Source organism: Canis aureus, chromosome 31, assembly GCF_053574225.1.
Source record: "Canis aureus isolate CA01 chromosome 31, VMU_Caureus_v.1.0, whole genome shotgun sequence".
NCBI lineage: Eukaryota > Metazoa > Chordata > Mammalia > Carnivora > Canidae > Canis > Canis aureus.
In genome coordinates, this window is record NC_135641.1 from 42065787 (window position 1) to 42084483 (window position 18697).

Genomic DNA, 18697 nt, shown 5'->3' on the forward strand with positions numbered 1-18697 from the left:
GGAGATTTGAGAACTTGAAGCAAGCGCTTTTGCAATAAGAAAAAAACCCAGTTCTCTAGGCTAAGCGTCACTGATTTTTTCCTAGCGATTTCTCTCCTGGTGGATTTCTTGTTTGTATCATTACACCTCGCCCTCGAGTCCCCTGATGCTTGGGCTGTCAGGGCCCTGGCCCCCAATTCAGTGGCATTTAGAAATCCCCGGGGGGGAGGGGGGCAGCGGATCGGGAGGTGGGTAGGTGTGAACAGTGTGAACAGTGTGGTGCAGGAGTCCCTCCCGTCGCAGAAGCCAGCGCTCATTAGCTATGATGAGTCTTTTTTTTTTTTTTTTAAATCCCCTTTCGGGGGCGAAGATGCTGGAGCAGCCGGGGGGACAGGCCGGAGCAGTGGCATTTCCTCGACCCCGTGCCCACGGTCGGGCCCGCACCTTGCGGGGCTCGGGAGCCCACTCTGCCGCCGGCTGGCGGACGCCGACCCTAAGGGGGACTTGGTGGCCAGACACCTGCCGAGGGACAGACCCCGAGGAGGCGCTGGGAGGCTCGGCCTCCAACCGTGAGCTCTCAGTGGCCGAGCCCCGGCGCCGGGAGGGCAGCGTGGCGACGCCGAGGCCTGGAGGCCCGGCCCGGTCCCCTTGCACCTGCTCCGGGGGGCTCGGTGCACGTCACGCGTGACGCCCGGAGCCCTCCCCCCCCCGCCCCTGCAGCCCTGAGCGCCGCGGGCGGTGGAGGCTCGGCGGCCGCGGGCGGTGGAGGCTCGGCGGCTGCGGGCGGTGGAGGCTCGGCGGCCGCGGGCGGAGGCAGGGAGGAGGGCCCGCACCCCGCACCCCTGCGACCGCGGCCTGCGCCGGGGGGAGGGGGGGTGGCGCGCAGGGCGGGGACGGGGGATGCTGCGCCCCGACCCGGGGGAGGAGGGGTGGCGGCGGGACGGGGTCCGGGACGCGGGTGTAGCCTGGCTCCGACTCCTGCACCCAGCAGCGCCGAGCGGGGGGCGGGGGCGGGGGCGGGGGGAGGAGGGCGGGCTGCGCTGTGTGTGCGCGCGTGTGTGCGCGTGTGTGCGCGTGTCTACAGGTAGCAGCGGCGGCGGCGGCGGGGACCGGAGCAGGGCCGAGCTGCAGCCACCTCCCCGCCCGTGATCTTTGGAGGCGACTGCTCACTTAGCGGGCGGATCTGCACCCTCGGAAGATCGTCTCATCCTCTCCATTTCCACGCGTCTTAGGCGTCTTCCAGTTCCAAGTGTGTGTTTTGGGTATTTCATTAAAAATTTTTTTTTCCCCCTTCTCCCTCTAAATCTCCTCGGGAATTCTGCGCATCGAAGCAGGTGGCTCCTGATAAGCGATCTTTGGATGTACTGGGCTCGCCAAGTTTTTCCCCTCCGCGTCCCCTCCCTCCCCGGAGGCATCCGCGGGGCTCCTCTTTTTTGGATTTCGATGCAGAGAGCGTGTATATGTGTGTGTGTTCCGGCCGCGTAAGATGTAAATACCCAGATGCGCGTCCCAGCGCCGGGTCCTCGCCTCTCCTGCCGACCGGGCGGCATGTGTCGGAGCCGATGGATAACGAGGACACTATTAACATTCTTTTGAGCCGGTTTTTTCAAAAGGGGAGGGAGCGCGAAGGATCGCTTAACATTCGGCCATCGCTTGGCTGCACACTAAGCATCACGAAGTATTTATGGTTGCAGAGCAGGTGCAAACGGGGCTTAGAGAGAAAGGTAAGGGAGCCTCGTGCGTCCGCCGCCCCCCGCGCCCGCCGCGACCCGGGGTCCCCGGAGCGTCCCGCCGCCGCCTCCCGCCCCCTCCCCAGCCCCGCGGCCCTGCCCTGCTGCTCCGCCGCGCGCTGAGCCCCCTTCCCGTGCCGACGGGGGTGGGTGGGGGGGCTGGAGGTTTAACGGTCTGCCCGAGCTCGAACGCTTTGCCCCCTCCCCCCGCACCCCGCGCACCCCGCGCACCCCACCCCGGCCCAGTAGCCGAGTTTCCCGGCCCCCCGCCAGCCGTCCTAGGAAACCCATTCTGCCTCCTGGACAAATAGTGCGCCCTGGAGAGCTGCTGCGGGCGGCTCCCGGGGCCGACGCCGTCGCCTCCGTCCTCCGGCCAACACAAAAGCGATGGTAATGACAATAATTAATAAAAATGACGAACTTTAATAAACCGGGTGGTTTCATTAGCCTTACGGGGCCGGGTGGGGGTGTCCTGGAGCCTCCCCGACGCTGGTTTTCCTTTCAAAACGCCCCAACACCCCAGGAGAGCCCCCCGCGGAGGAGAACCGGCGGCCGGCCCCGCGCTGAGCGGATTCCCGTTCCCCGGAGGGTCGCCGGCCCGGTGCGGGGGGGGGGGCGGGGTGCGCGGAGCCGGGGGCGCGTCCTCGCAGTCGACCTTTGGGGGGGCTGGAGGCTCGCCCCCATCCCCGGGGCCTCCGCGCTCCGCGCCGCGGGTGGGGGTCCCTGCTCGGCTGCACTCTGCTCCCCCGGCGCTGTCGGAGCAGACGCGTCGTGCCCCCCCCGTCCCCTGCCCCCACCTGCCCCCACCTGCCCCCACCTGCCCGCACCTGCCCGCGGCGCCGTGAGCCCTCCATCCCGAGGCCCGGCCGGCGCGCAGGTGCAGGGGGTGCTGCGCGCGGGGCGAGGGGGGCCGAGGGGCACCACGCGGTGCCAGGAGCAGGGCGCCGCGCAGGGGGGAGGCTGCCCGGGGTCCCCGGCTGGCCCGCGGGGGGCGGGGGGCGAGGGGGGCTCCTCCCGCCTCCTAGTTCCACCGGGTGAGAAAGTTGCTGCGCCCCGCGCGGCGCCCCGCGCGGCTCCCGGGTCTGCGCTCGGGTCGAGCCGGGTCCCCCCCGCCCCAGCCCAGCGCGGAGCCCCGGGGGCGGTGGGGGGCGCGCGAGGAAGCCCCGGGGACGGGCGCCCGGCCGCACGGTGCAGGCGTCCCCCGGGGCTCCAGGCCGTCCAGCTCCAGGCTTTGTGAGTAGACGTGGAGAAGAAAAGCAAAAAAAGCAAAAAAAGCAAAAAAAAAAAAAAAAAAAAAAAAAGCAGCCCACCTGCGGGGAGCCCAGGAGTGCGAGAAGCGCGGGGACCGCGCATCCCGGGGCCCTTCCAGGTGGCCGCCGCCCGCCGCCCGCCGCCCGCCGCCGCCACCCCGCTGCTTTTTTCCGTTTGCAGGACCAGGGAGGGAGAGAGGTCCGCGCAGGATTTAGGAAACAGGGATCCGCGCAGCTAACTCAGCCTTGTGTCTGTCACTCTGCATTTTCCTAGGTACTTCTAGTCTCATTTTCCTTTTTCCTTTTTTTTTTTTTAAATGCTGGCACTCCAGTGGGTGATGGGTTGCTTAAGGGAATTCTCAGGCTGCATCTGAAAAATGACACGATGCATCCAGCCCTCACCCATGCATGGGTCGTGCTTGATTAGAAGTAGGATCGTGGGTAGGGAAATATCCCTAAGGAAAGGTGTGTGGGTACCTGTGTGTCAGGGTGAAAGCTGTAAAAAAAAAAAAAAAAAAAAAAAAAAAAAAAAAAGGTCTCGGCGGCATTTCATTCCGTCAGCCGTTGCAGCCCAGCGGAAGAGCAGCTCTCTAAAGGAGCTCAGAAGCGAAGGGCCGGGCAAATATTTAAAATAGTAAACGTTAAGTGCAAAAACATGAAGTTTGCCGTCGCCCTCGGCCGAGAAGGAGCTGCCGGCCTGCTACCTGCGCTGCTGGGGGATGGAGCGAGGGTCGGAGGAAGTGGAAGTTAATCATCAGCCAGGCCTTCTGATTACAGGGTCTGATTAAAATAAGTAAGTGTTTTCTGGAAGCCTGCTCTCCTACGGTTAGTCTTTGCAATCCTCCTAACAGAAGCAGGAATTGAGGGAGCCGGTCTTCTGGCAGACTCTGCCAGGGTTCTGCAGCGTGGGGTAAAGACAGCCTTCTGGAGCTCCCCTTCCTTCCACGCGTGCCCTCCGTTCACCCCCAGAGTCCTTTCTGGCAGTCTTCCCTGCATCCCCGTGGGGGGCTTCATTTGTGAAAATTCTCACTTCTGGTTCCGTAGGGCATAAATGTGTACGTTTGAGTTGCTTGGAAATTGGAATGTATCCTCGCAGCAGGTAGGCAGAGGGCTCCCCACCAGATGCTGGGGGGGGGGCGGTGCTGGAAGCCTCCAGGACCCTTTGGCAGGGCCGGTGACTTCCCTGACTTTCTGGAGTCTCTTCCAACTCTGAACGTTTCATTTTTTCCCCCCACTTTTATTATTTCTGCACGGTGATCCAGGGACAGGATCCACATCTTCCTTCAAAGTTCCTTAATTTAGTTAGGATTTTTTTTTTTTTTTTTTTTTTTTTTTTTTTACAGCATGGTTAAATAGCTGTGACTACAGACTACGGATATAAATCTAAGCTCTCTCTGAGTGAAAACAGTTCCTTTCCATACAAGTTATTGACAGCTTTGCGCGTGGGGTAGGACTGATACAGATTTAGGCGTGATTGACAGATGCCTCTCTGGGTTTCCACCTATTGAAACAAATAATTTTGAACATTTAGAGCAAAGCACTGTAATCGTTTATTTCTAGAATCCTTTCTTAAATTCTTTAAACAAAGGAATTATTTTATGAATTACCTAACGGAAACCAATTTGTGGTTTCTGTAAGCAAAACACAATTGGCATTAACAGTGAGATGTGAGGCCGCAACAGCTCAACACTACGCTTTTGTCACATTTTAAAGTGTTTTGAAGTGAGGTTTGGGGTCTCTTTCCATCTTACTAGATTGTAAACAGGAAGATATGATTCCTCAGTCATATTTTAATTATTTGTAGATGGAATCCTCCAAGTCCAGTTCACCACACTTATTTTGTTTCCTAAAACGCAGGTCTGGTCTTGCCAATCTCTTGTTAACAGTAGCCAAATGGTTCCTTATAGCTTGAATGTTAGTGTCTCGAATGCAGATGGTTTGCTATTCTTTGTACAATTTACTCCCCAACTTTACTTTTTAGATTAAAATACTTTCCACCTAGAACTCCTCCCCAACTTACTCTTTATTTCATTCACGAGGCTCTTACTTGTTATTTTCCTCAATAGTACAGGACATTTTATCTTCTGAACTCCATTTATACTAATGTTTCTTCAAGGATGGCTTCCACCCATCCCTGCCCACCCCCCCATTGTAGGATAGAACATTTTATTTCCTTAGAGTGTTCTTTCCTGCCCCATCCTGCTTCATTCCTGAATCCTTACTCTGAGCTCCCACAATGTGTTGTTTACACCAGGAGCAGCCCACCTTTGCTTGGCCTGATGCTTGGCTTCCTCAGTGGATAGTAAGTTCCCAGAGGTAAAAAAACAAAACAAAACAAAACAAAACAAAAACACCAAACTGTACCTGATTTATCAGTTTATTCAAAATGTTTAACCCCATGTCTGAACATAAAGTGGACCATAAGTGAATGACAAATGTATTATTTAGAAATACAGTTTGGCTCTGAGGCAACAGAAAACCTGGTTACCCATGGTTTAAGCAAATAAGGGTTTATTTATCTCACACAATAAAAACTCAGGAAGAGACAGTTGCTTAAATAAACATTTAGTCAAAGAATAAGACTTCTTTCTTCACCTTGGTGCTCTTCTCCTTATGGTCTTAGGATCGCTGCTGTGCTTCTTGCTTCTGTGGCTGCTTTCTAGGCCCAAGAAACATGACAAGACTGCTCTAGGTTAGGATTTTTCAGCTGGCACTATAGTCATTTGGGCCAGATAAGCCTTTGTCTTTATTGGGGGACAGGGATTATCTCCTTCATTTTAGGATGTTTTAGTAATGTTTCTGGCTTCTACTCATTAGGTACCAGTAGCACACCCTACCCATCCAGTTATGACAACTAAGACTATTTCAGACATCACCAAATGCCCTCAGAGGTAAAATCTGCCTCAACTGGCAACAATTGCCCAAAGTCAGAATGGGACAATTCCCTGTTTCCCATTTCCTTTGTTTCTTTGTGTTGCAGTGGTGGTGAGGATCTTTTTGGTTTTTGCTTGATAAATTGTAGAAGACTCTTTATGTGATTCTTGAAAGAGGTGAAAGAAAGAGAAGAAAGAAAGAAGAAAGAAAGAAAGAAAGAAAGAAAGAAAGAAAGAAAGAAAGAGAAAGAAAGAAAGAAAGAAAAAGAAAGAAAGAAAGAAGGGGGGGGGAGAGAGAGAGAGAGAGAGGAGAAGAAAGGGCCAAACAAGCCTTCTCCTTGAGCATTTTCTTTTTTTGTGATGTGGACATTCTTTCTAGAGACTTCCATTCTCCTATCACTGCCAGAACTGTGTGAAATGGCTACTTCCAGGTACATGAAAGGTTGGGAAATACATATTTTTATTTTTAAGTATTTTATCTTAGTATTTTATTACTGGCATACCAGTACCTGGAAGAAAATCAGAATCTGATAAGAGAAGGGGAAGTGGATGTGCAGTTGGAAACTACAAGTGTTTACCATTACAGCAGGATAAAATAATATGTGAAATTCACCTAAATACTTTAGAAAGGAGAACAAGAAAAAAAAAAAGGAAAGCAAACAGTCATAAAAGAGGGTAGATATAATTTTTCACGTGCTATAAATATTAACAAAATGATTTGGATCCTTCTGGGTGATATTTTCGTTGGGAAATAGCTGGGCAGGATGGGGGCATCTTGCTCTTCCTAACGTTTGTGTGTGTGTGTGTGTGTGTGTGTGTGAGTGTGAGAGAGACAGACAGACAGCACCCCATCTCCTTCAATCTACTGAAGAAAGCAATAAAGGTTGCTATTCGTATTTATAAATTAGGTAGTGGTCGATAGTGAGATGTGTCGTCAAAGAAGACAAAAATGTGAGTGTGGTTTCAACACTCCCTTCTAATGCTTGCACGTGCTAGTAATGGCATCAGGTAAGATAATTTCTTGTAGACCTATGGTAACACAGGCCACAGCAACTACATTAGATTGCTCAAAGGACGCCTGGGTGGCTCAGTCCGTTAAGCATCTGACTCCTGATTTTGGCGCAGGAGGTGATCTCAGGGTCGGGTCCAGCCTCGCCCCACAGTGGGCTCCGTGCTCAGCAGCGCGTATGGGATTCTCTCCCTCTCCCTTGGCCCCTCCCCGGTTCACATCTGTGTGAGTACTCTCTCTAAAGTAAATACATATTTTTAAAAATTAGATTACTCAATTATTTACCTCGCTGTGGTAAAGGCGTACCGTTGGGCATCATTATAGAGAAGAGGTCTACCTTCCAAAGACCTATCAACGTTGCTGCGATGGCCAGTAATCTTGTCTGATTGATTGTTTTTTTCCCTGCTTTTTACCCTTGTCACTCATTCTCTATGAATCTATTTAATGCCCATATTTGCTCAGATTTGTGTAGAATATAGAAATATAAAATATGGTGTCGATTAAGAAACTTTTGCCTTCAAGTTAACAGAAGACCCAATGAAAGACTTTAGGAGTAAAGACTTATTATCTCATAAAACGCGGATTCTGGAGGTATTGCAGGTCCAGGGTCAGCTAACTCAGCAGTTCAGAGATAGATGTCAGGGCTCTAGGACAAACTTGCCCTTGTTCTCTTGGCTCTCATCTTGGAGAGAAGATCAATAGTATGGCTACTAGAGAGCCAAACAGCCCTAGTCAAGGCAAAGAGTAGCAGTCTTCTTCTATGGAAATGAGAAGGAGAAATTTTTCTGGAAGGTTTCAGTAGACTTCCCTTTATGCCTAATTGACAAAAGCTATGACACATCCCACTCCTAAATGAATCAGTGGCAAAGAGGTGATGCATTGACTGATGGATTTTGATCAAGCATGGTCGTTCCCCTAGGGCTGGAGGAGAGGTCTCCTTTCCCTGTGGATATGGCAAGGCCATACTTAAAATCAGAGCTTTTGTTAACTGGGAGGAAGGAGGCAATGGCTGTAACCCAGGGTACCTAATAGGGTGTTTTGTAAACATCATGCTCTATCTTCCTTACATTTCTTATAATATGGAAGACTTATCTTAGAAAACACACACACGCATTACATAGTCTTTGAATCCATGGACATAAACTGAATACGTGTCAGCTGCATGTTTCTGATATAGAATGATTCCTCTCATGAAGTTCCAGAGATTTAAAAAAAAAAATTACTGCCTGGAGATTCAGAAAATGTAGGAATGGGACCTGGATAGAAGAATTACAGACACTAAATTATACTAAATTTCAAGTACTATATTATGCTAAATCCAAAACCCTACCTTTTCAACTTACACCTATATTGTACAAAATAACCACAGTTAAACTGTTTCTGTTTTAAGTAGATTGTGTTTGTCACATGATCTTATCATCATAATTCAGGAATAATGTGAAAAATGGCTGAACCCTTTTGCCAATTACTCTCACGAAGAAGGACTTGATGTCAGTTATGCCCAGATTAAAATGACCTCGCTGCTTTTGATAACTGTTTCCTTGGAAGGCCTAGGGGAGGGTTTTCGGTTCACATGCCAGTGAGTGTCTCTCTCATTGAACATTGTGAGTCTTTTTTTTTTTTTTTTAAACAAGGAAAGCTTTATTTTCGATCTTTTGTCTGACTTCATGGAAGCACAGAGCCAATTTTGTGTTCAATTGAACAGGGGTTCTTAACCATCTCCTTTTACCCTGGCTCATTATTTGAATCTGTGTTTTTAACTTAAACTTTGCTCTAAGATTTTATTGTATTGGGGCTTTTTATCATAGATAATTTGTGCTTCAAATTATATTTGGAAGGAGGGAGAATGTACATGTATTTGTAGGTATGCATGTGCAAACATGCTGTCATACATCACTAGATAAATGTCTTATGCCTTAATGAATGAATCTATGTTAAAAAATTAGGCAATATTGAGTGCAATGAACTGCTGAGTCTTGCTCCCATTAACATGTGCAGTAGGATTTCATGAAAAGGGGATATCAGCGGTGTTTGAATCATTTTGATAGAGAAAAACATTGTAGTTCACAGATTGATGGTAAACTAAGGCAGGGAAGGCAGAGAAAGTATCAATAAACTGAACTCATTATACGTATTTTCTCTGCGATCAGATCGAAGTTGTTTTTCACCCTCCCCCTCCATAGCCCAAGAATTTCTGTAATCTCATTACTATCCAATAACTTTCTCACCAGTGTAAATGGGCAAATATAAACTTTAACACCGAAGCCACCACGTAAAAGAACCATGAGCTAGAAAAGAATGGATTTGATCTCTCCGCTTTATTTCAAAGCAAATGTCGAGATGGGCCCAGGCTATCTTCTTGGTTAACCGCCAGCTTTTTAGAGTGCATTTTCAATGTCTCCTCTTTCTGTTGCCAGTGCTCCATTTCTGAGCTCCACGCCTGAAGCCATTTGTGCCACAGCAAACCCCTCTGACCCCGGGCTGCTCACCTCCAGGGGAACTAATATTTGAATCAAGCGTAAAATGATAGTTAGTACCTCCATCTGTGTTTAGGCTCAGAAACCGATGCTGCTTCTTTTTGTTTTAATAGAAAGTATGTTTGAAAGTGAGAGCATAGTGAAGTTTGGTTTTAAATAGATCCACCTTTTTTGGGCACTCTTGAATCAAGTGAAGACCCCTGGGAGAGCATGTTTTCTAAGTAGGTGTCTCTCTGACCTTCTCTCCTCTAGACCTGGGCAGTATCTCATACTTCGACATCCACTGTGAAATCATTTTAGTTCACAGCATTGACCCTAGATATTGCAATTTCCTAAAACTTTTCTCAGAGTATGAAATGGTTAATTATATATCGGATACACTGTGTCTCATCAAAACTAAGAAACACCTGGTTACAGGACATATCCTGATTTTATGTACACCTTTGAAAGAAGAAACACCTCGATTGAATCATTAGATGTTTCTTTCCTACCATTTAAAATTTTTATTTTATGCTTTTGTAACAAACAACCTAGACTTAAAAGATGTATCTTTTTATTCTATATCAATCTTGTACACATATAAAAAGTATAATATTAGTAAATATGTTGGTTTAAGAATGCAAAAAGAAACCTTTGTTCTATTTAGATTCTCTTCTGAATCATTTTTTTTCTGACTCAGAGCCATCAATATTCATATTTTTTCTGACAATAGTCTCTATGTGTTGGTGATATGCCATTTCTTAAGAGTGCTCCATGATCGTCTTCAGCATTTTATTCCAAGCAGCTGATACCTTCTGAAAGGTTTAATGCTGGTGTTTTGTTATTACAGAAGGTGGCGACTGAAAATTTTCAGATGACAATCTCATATTTCTCTCTTAAATTGTCTAGAAGTGTCAAGAGCAGTGGTTGTCTGGTTATGGCAAGAGGAACACAACCAAGTTTTACGTACAAAGTTAATGGCAGCTATGCCTCCACTGCTGCTTGCTTGGCTATAGGAATTATAAAGTACATCCTGATTTCAAAGATGTTAAAGGTCAAAAAAAGTGTCAGAATCAATGAAATGTGGCAATTTTAATGATACACGTGTCCTCGTTTTTTAAGCGAGCTAATGCAGTAATGATTATTAATTAACCAACTATTTAATTAATCGTTAAGCATTTGGACGTGAGAGATTGCTACATAATTCTTAGACAGAATGATTAGAGTCTAATTCTATCCCTTCGTATTCTCCACCTCCCTTCCTAGTTTGTAATATATAAAGTATAGCTAGTCTTCTAAATAGATGATAGTAACATGAAAAAGCATAAGACTAGGAATAAGAGACCTATGTTTTATAGAGCAGACTCTTCTAGTAACTTTCACTTTTACAATTCATTTACTCTCCCTGGGCCTCAGTTTCCATGTTTAAAATGTATAGTTAGACTAACTGAAATTAAATGTGTCTTTTGGCTCTCGGACCTGTTTAGGGTAAAGATAATTGTTAATAAGGAATGTCCATAATACTAATATGTATTTAAGCTGTTTTATAAACATGTAATGATAGAGAGGTGTCACTTTAAACTAGTCAGTTTAATATATATCATAGATACTGTATAGCTTTAAGGTTTATTGTATGGCTTTAAGATTTTACAGTTTGGGGAGGTTTGCACACACGTATCTTATTTGCTCTCTAAAACAACTGTGAGCAACGCAGAAGGGTCAACAGAGCAGTTAGGATTTAGGACCCTTCTCCTCAAATATACTGGAAGAAAAAGATTACTGAATAAATCAGAGCCAAATAAAGCACGCAAAAGTGGGAAGAGGCAAGGAGAAAATGCATTTTCCATCAAGAACAAAGAAAACTTACACAAGGAATTAACTATCACTATATATAAATGTTCTGCTTAAAAAGAAAGTCATCAGTAAAAAGCAAGAGAAAATTGGCAGGTAAAAATGAAGTTTCCTTTTTCTTTTTGTTTTATCATTACTCAACCACATACCACCGATTAAAAAATATGAATAAAAGGAAGAGGAGTCTTGGGTTGGATCAGTCAGATGCTACTATTTGTGGATCTATCTTGACAGTTCTTACTGTGCAGTTCCACAGACAACAGTGTTTCTTCTCTGTATTGTATTTGAAAATTGCCACTGCTCTTAAGTGGCCAGAAAGCTGGGTACTTACTTTCTGATGAATAACAAGCTCTCCAGAGGTATGCCACTCTCCTTTCTCTCATTGTAGTATAGTCACCACAAAGAAAACACTGTTGCCTCTCGCCTACCTATTTTGCCATAAAAGTGAGTTGATTTCTAGAGCATGAAGACAACTCTTTTTTTTTTTTTTGCTAGATATTCTCAAAGCTCCTGTTTAATACAATTAAAGTATAGAATACATAATATAGCTGAAAGTAAGTGGATTTTTGTTGAATTTGATTAATTAGACCTTTTTAATCCTCTATCTAGGCCACTTTGTCTACTAGAAAAATATCCAGGGGCACCTGGGTGGCTCAGTGGGTTGAGCATCCAACTCGTGATTTCAGCTCAGGTGGTCATCTCACGGTCTTGAGATCCAGCCCTGCCTCTGACTCCCTGCTCAGTGGGGAGTCTGGTTGAGATTCTCTCTCTCTCCCTCTGCCCCTTCCCCTGTTCTCTCTTTCTCTAAAAAAAATAAATAAGTCTTTAAAATCAAGAAGAGAAAAATAACCATGATACTAGTATTTAAGATGGAGAATATGGTTTAATGGTTTATAATCTTAGACCATTAAATAGAGTGTTGAGATTATAGTCACATTGAAATCAGTATTTTATGACCGAAGGGGAAAAGCATAATTTTGACCCTAGAGAATATGTAAAACATATTGTAAAAAGGAATAATTCCTTTTTTAAAAAATTTTAAAATAAATATCCAGTAATGTTTCCATGTGAGAAGCTGAAAGGACCAACATGGTTTTTTTAGTCAATTTTAGGCCAGCTTCTTCAGTTTGCAAGTGACAAAGTAGGCCAAGATAAGAAATGCCTTGCTGAGTTTATTACAGTGACTGAACTTGGACCAAAACATCCCAATCGTCATGTAATACTTTCATGCATCAGTTTTACATACAGGACAGTAATGCGTATATCAGCATCACACATATATGTGATTATAGAATTATTAGTTTAGAAATACAGGGAGATAATTGACAGAAGTCATAAAGAAGGGTGTTTTATTTTTAGAAAGATTTGGTAAAAATAAGAGATTGGGGTGTGAACAAATGGAGAAAAGAGAGCAAAGCATTACTTAAAGAAAAGCAATAAAAATTAAGAATATGACATGTAGCAGAGGTAATTGATCACTTAAGACTTTTTCAAAAGTAAAATAAATAAGTAAATGAGACAACCCACATTAGGAAGTACTATTGTAGAAAAGAGAGGTGCTTATTGAAAAGATACATCGGATTCTGTGTTTAGTAGTTTGGTTTAGGACTTCTGCAAATCACAAGTGTCAATTATATATTTACCTCGAGATAAGCAGTTTGTTAGGAACACTGTTCACGTCACTCATATCAGAAGAAACTCATTTTACCAGAGAACAAATTATTTGAAATGGAAAATATAACTTTCTGAGTATGTGCCTATTAATATAACTGATTAATACGAAATCAGTTTGAGATCACTGATTGATTGTCAGTAAGCAAGGAGATTCTTCTTTTCATAGTCTGCCCAGGTACTGTTTTCTTTTTTTTTTTTTTTTTAATTTTTAAAATTTATTTATGATAGTCACAGAGAGAGAGAGAGAGAGAGAGAGAGAGGCAGAGACACAGGCAGAGGGAGAAGCAGGCTCCATGCACTGGGAGCCCGATGTGGGATTCGATCCCGGGTCTCCAGGATTGCGCCCTGGGCTAAAGGCAGGCGCTAAACCGCTGCACCACCCAGGGTTCCAGGTACTGTTTTCTTATCTGGGTGGCCTCTGCCCAAAATATACTGGAAACACTCTGCTGCCCAAAACACCTTCTTTCCCTTCCACTATTGTGCTCTGATCAGTCTTTTCAGAAGCGCTGATTACAGGACATTTATAATCAAAATGTCCCATTTGCTTAAGAGAGAGAGGCTCTTGCTGGTGCTAACTTGTCATTTAACACCCAGTGACCACCCTCATCATTACTTTAAAAATTATAACATTTCTATGGCCTAAGAATTGAAATTTCAAGTGAGACATATTCCTCTGTTTCTACTAAATTGAACATGAAATCAATACGTCCCTCCCAACTCTCCTTGGAGCCACCTTTTGTGAAAAAAAAACAGCAGCTCATTTTGGGAATCAGTGCCTAGAATAACCAGCACCTGGAGAGCAGACAGTGACTCAGTTAGAAGACCATGTGCATGTTTTCTATAGAACTCCATAAACATGGTCACAATGTCTCGTGAATTCAGTGCATTTTGACTCTGCTGGTCAGAAATACACTGGGTGTTGTCCTAGTATTCAGTGGAGAATGTCGTTCCCCCACCTGTCTTCTCTAAAACTCCAAAGAACCATGAGACCTCCCAGGACCACCTCTTATGGGGCCTTTTCTTTACCATGCATGCCTGAAAAGAAAAAGGGAGTGAGATGATGCTACTATAGGGCAGAAAGAAGGCCCAATCCCTGGACTGGGGTAGTCTGTTAGGGAGATACAGACAGTATAAAGGGCATCTTTAAGTTTGCAATATCCTTTAAGTCTAAAGCAATATTCAAGCTTGCAAAACCATTATATATATGTATATATACATAATATGTTTGCATATATAATATATATTTTATATTTATTTGTGTGAGTATGTTTGTCTGAATTTTTTCCTTCCCCATGTGATGCTCAGCTAACATAAATGAAGTGTAAAATAGAAATGTATTGATGGAGAAGGCCAGGAATATTAGTTTAAAAGCAGGACCATTGCCAATGAGATGAAGCCTTGGTTCATGCCAATTGCTTACCAGAAGGATGCTTTAGCGTCCCACAGGGAGGACAAGAGGCAATCCCTGGAGAAGGTGGGGGATTGAGAAGCTGCGTTGTGAGAAAAGGAGTGTAAAATAAACAAGAATGGGGCAAACTTTTCTGCCTCTCACGCTTTAGCCCACAAGGTGATCCTGTTGCTAAGATAGTATTAACATGTGTGATTCCGTGTAACCTTCACGTTTTTTTTTTTTCATGGGTTGATGATGTCAACCTTGTAGGGCTTTGTGGGATTAAATGAAATGATGTATTTAATACCTTGGCTTGGCACATAAAAAAATGTCTCAGAGAATTCTTGTTACCATGATAACCCTCCACACGTGTACACAAACACGTTCTCTGCTCACTCAATAATAACAGTTTATCCCACACTTTTGATATGCCATGTGTTGCTGGGCACAGTGAAGAAGGCAAAAATAAGGCAAACCTTGTCTCAAAGATCCTGAGGATCCTTGTTTTTCTCCTCCCACCCCCAAGCCGTCGAAATGAAGATATATAGGATGCTCTACATTTCTGTTTTGGCTAATGCGGGGAAGATGGGACTGTTTTTATTTTATTAACACATGGAAGGAAGGATAAAGCATTTAGAAATGGTGAAATTGGCAGCTTTAAAAAAAAATTCAAGGACTCTATCAGCATTAGAATGTGAAAACATTTGAGTCATAGGCTTGCTAGGGAGTGAGTGTTTAATAGGCGCCTTTGTAAAATCTCCAAACTAAGCTGTATCATTTTCTATACATGCTTAAATCTCTTAATTACAAAGCAACTTTAATTATACATAAAGTATGCCTCTTCAATCATGTTTTAATCACACATGAAAAAAAAATAAATTTATACCAAAGTTATTTTCTGCATTCCAATTCTGATTTTTAAACTCTGGCATATTCCGAACCAAAAAATTGCATTAAGCTAATGTTTATGCTTGCACATAATCCCACACTTTCAAGGCAACACTTAAAATATTCAGAAGAGCTTCATAAGAGGGAGTAGTTTAATTCTGTTGTTGACTCAGAGCCATTGTTCTTCACAGTTACAGCTCTGCTGGCATAGGCTACATATGGTCACTTGTTTTCTCAGTGTACAGAGTGATAATGCATTAACATTCTGGCTGGCGGGAGAGGATACGCTGTGTTTTAGAGGAATCTATCAGGGAGGATGTGCTGCCTCCTGGGCGGAAAGGAGGACGAGATCGACAGGGGAGATCCTGCAGAAGGCCTTAGAAGGATCCCCGTGGCTTTAATTGTGGCCACTGACCTAGGAGCCTACCTTTCAAGCACTGGCCGTCTTTGGATAGGACTTGATCCTGCAAGAGGGGGCACTGGAGACAACTATGGATCACAGCCATGGAAGGAGATTTTTGCCTGCTTCTTCCCCAGCGCCTTTCAAAAATGCTCTTCTGCAGCCTTTGGATGCCTTCTGCAACGCAAATTTTACGACCCCACTTTTGCTCTAATTACTGCTATGCGGGCTGTGGGTTTAAGTGGAGCTTTGGGCTGGTGACTGATGGACTCAGAGGCCCATTAGAAGCACTTGAGTAGTTTCTTGGAGCATCATTCAAGTAGTTTCTTAGGGGCTCTGGCCAGGGTTTAGTGAACATGACTTTTCTTTTATCTTCTACAGTTTCCTTCGGTGTATAGGAAATGAAGAAAAAAAGGCCAAGGAAGATAGTGTATCTATTCTTATATCATGAAAGGTGTCACCTTTCATCTCATTTTATTCCAAGTGGGATTGTATCCCAAGAGACATTTCTGGTGATGCAGGCCCTGTGGGCTTCTACGCGCCTTTCCCAGCTAATCTGGTTTACATCTGTGATCGTGAATAATACAAAACAAAACCACTAACACTAGTAGCAGCACCAGAGGGAGCCACTTACACGGTTTGTCTCGAGCATCAGCAAAGCTAACAATAAGGGTTGAAATGCAGAAATATTAAGATTTTTATTGTATTTTCTAAAAAAGAATGGCAGAGAAGTTGATGATATGTAAAATCTGTTAGCGGCGATTCCAAATTACGGGACTAGTAGCAACCACTTCATTTCTCCCACTTGAAATATTTGTGAATGGTAATTGCCTGGCTGCAGTCCAGAAAGTAAATCATATTTCAAAATGTAAAATTGTATTTGGAGCAAGAGGCATTTTCTCTGATCCTGCCATTGTCCCTTTGGAGAATACTATTAGCAAGTTGGTGTGTTTGAAACTTATGCCAGTTTACTGTTTTTGTAATGTAAATGATGCTACCAAAAATAAAGACGAAGAATAAAACTCTTGAGATGCACATGCCAGGACTGAAACACATTCTCTTTCCCCTCTCTCTGTCTCTGTTACACACACACATGCACGCATGCACGTGCCTATTTGCTCTAGTATTTGTTGTAACCCAGTAGAAGAAGCATTGCTGTAGGGACATCGGGTAAGCTTGTCTTTGGGTCCCTTTGGGTCCCTGATTTGGAAAAATCAGTCCACCTAAAGAAAAAAGAGGCACGTGTCTTTATTAGCACCCTGACCTTTCTCATGCAGGAGCAGCCGAATGCATACAGTCCTGGGGATACTCTCTTAATTATCACTCTGAAAGGATATTTCAGGGAAATGTATTGATTCCAGCTGTCTGTTCTTGGAAGGGAGGTTTCTAAGTCTTCAGTTGTTTTGTCTCAACAAGTTCGAACTCAAATCATAAAAACATTGGAAAGGCAGATGGCTATAGTTCTTTTAAACAAAAGGGCTTTATTCTTATTACTCCTCAGCCCCCTCCAGCTCTGATCGAATCAGGTGTATCTTCTTATACACAATCACACGAAAGAATGTTCTATAAAGTAAAAGGATCTCCACTGGCTCACGGAATGGCACTTCACTGACCTGATTACAATAAACTCCGTAGTGCGTAATGTCGGCAAGGAATGCTTTTTTAGGTTCCTGTCCGTGTAACAGTCCTTCTCTTCGAGAAAGCACTTGATTATTTGTGGTGTGTGCTGCAGATGGAAAGGAGAAAATGAGAGTGAAGATTAGTTGCACTTGACTCTGGTGGTGTTTATCTTTCTTTCTTTATAACAGTCTTTCATTCTTTCCCTGCATTGCCACCCAGCCAGACTGCTCCCCTTAGGAAGAGCCTGTATCTCGGCCATTTGTGAGGAAAGTGGTTGGGGAGGGGAGTTGGGGGCATGTGGAATGACTGATCAGGTGTCCTGCCCATGGACTTGAGGTATCCACATTGGCCTCCTGAGGCAAAGCCACATTTTTGTTTATCTTTTGGTTGTTTGATCTGCCTTTCTTTTTTCTTTTTCTTTTTTTAAAAGATTTTATTTATTCATGAGACACACACACACACACAGAGAGAGAGAGAGAGAGAGAGAGGCAGAGACACAGGCAGAGGGAGAAGCAGGCTCCATGCAGGGAGCCTGATGCGGAACTCAATCCCGGGTCTCCAGGATCACGCCCTGGGCTGAAGGCAGACGCTAAACCACTGAGCCACCTGGGCTGCTCTTGTTCTGCCTTTCTATTTATTCTTCTATCCATGCATCTGTTTACTTTATGTAAATTTTTAAAATAGTACTTCTCAGTGTGGAAAGAGGTACCATTAGGGAGGAAAGGACATAGAAAGTTTGCCAACTGCCAGGAGTCTGGCAAGCATGGATTAGCCCTTCTTCAGGGACGCTTGGTCCCCAGATGTCTGGAGAAGTGCTGTGCAGGGACAGGAGATCAGTTGGGAAGCCCTGTCCCTAAAGATAGCAGTTGATCTGTCCACCCCATGGGCAAGAAGAGAGAAAAATACCTCTTCTCCCTGGGAAGAAGATGAAGGAGAAAACAGTAGTGGTAGTGGTATGGAAGGCCACCATCAGAGGCCACCATCAAAGGCATGAGCTTTGCACACAGAGGGTGCCCCCAAAGTGCCTCAGTGGTATTTCCATACTGCGTTTGCAATGAGATGTGACCTATTTGAACAGGAAGCCCAGAGAGGAGAGAGGCATGTAGGAACCGAGATGGTCATTCTCACACTGCTGTCTGCAAGCTCTGCCTGGCAGCAACATGGTAGCCGTATCACTGGCTTGAGACCCGGGAGACTGCCTGAACATTGATTGAAGTGTGACAAAGGAGACAACGTATCCTACTTGTCTTAGTCCATTTGGGCTGCTATAACAAAAATCCCATCGGCGGGCAACTGAAACACCATTTTCCCCCTCATACTTCTGGAGGCTGTAAGCCCCAAATCAAGTTTTCCAGGAGATTCAGTGTCTGGGGACATCCTACTTCGTGGCTCATAGCCATCTCCTTGCTGTGTCCTCGCATGGCAGGAAGGGGAGGAGACCTCCCTGGGCATCTTATAAAGGCACTAATTTCATTCATGAAGGCTCCATCCTCCTCACTTAATCACCTCCTGATGTTTTCGCCTCCAGATATCATCACACTGGGGATCAGGTTTCAACATATGAATTGGGGTGAGGG

General features: G+C 45.0%; 1 protein-coding gene across 2 annotated transcripts in view; it reads left to right on the forward strand.

The window, feature by feature from the left end:
- Positions 1–1019: 1019 nt before the first annotated feature.
- NLGN1 (neuroligin 1) overlaps positions 1020–18697 on the forward strand; it is an 809144-nt gene continuing 791466 nt past the window's right edge. Inside the window, exon 1 of one of the 2 annotated variants that reach the window (XM_077880374.1) lies at positions 1020–1228. The gene's annotated coding sequence lies outside the window, so the exon portion shown is untranslated. The other variant, XM_077880373.1, reaches the window with a different exon arrangement.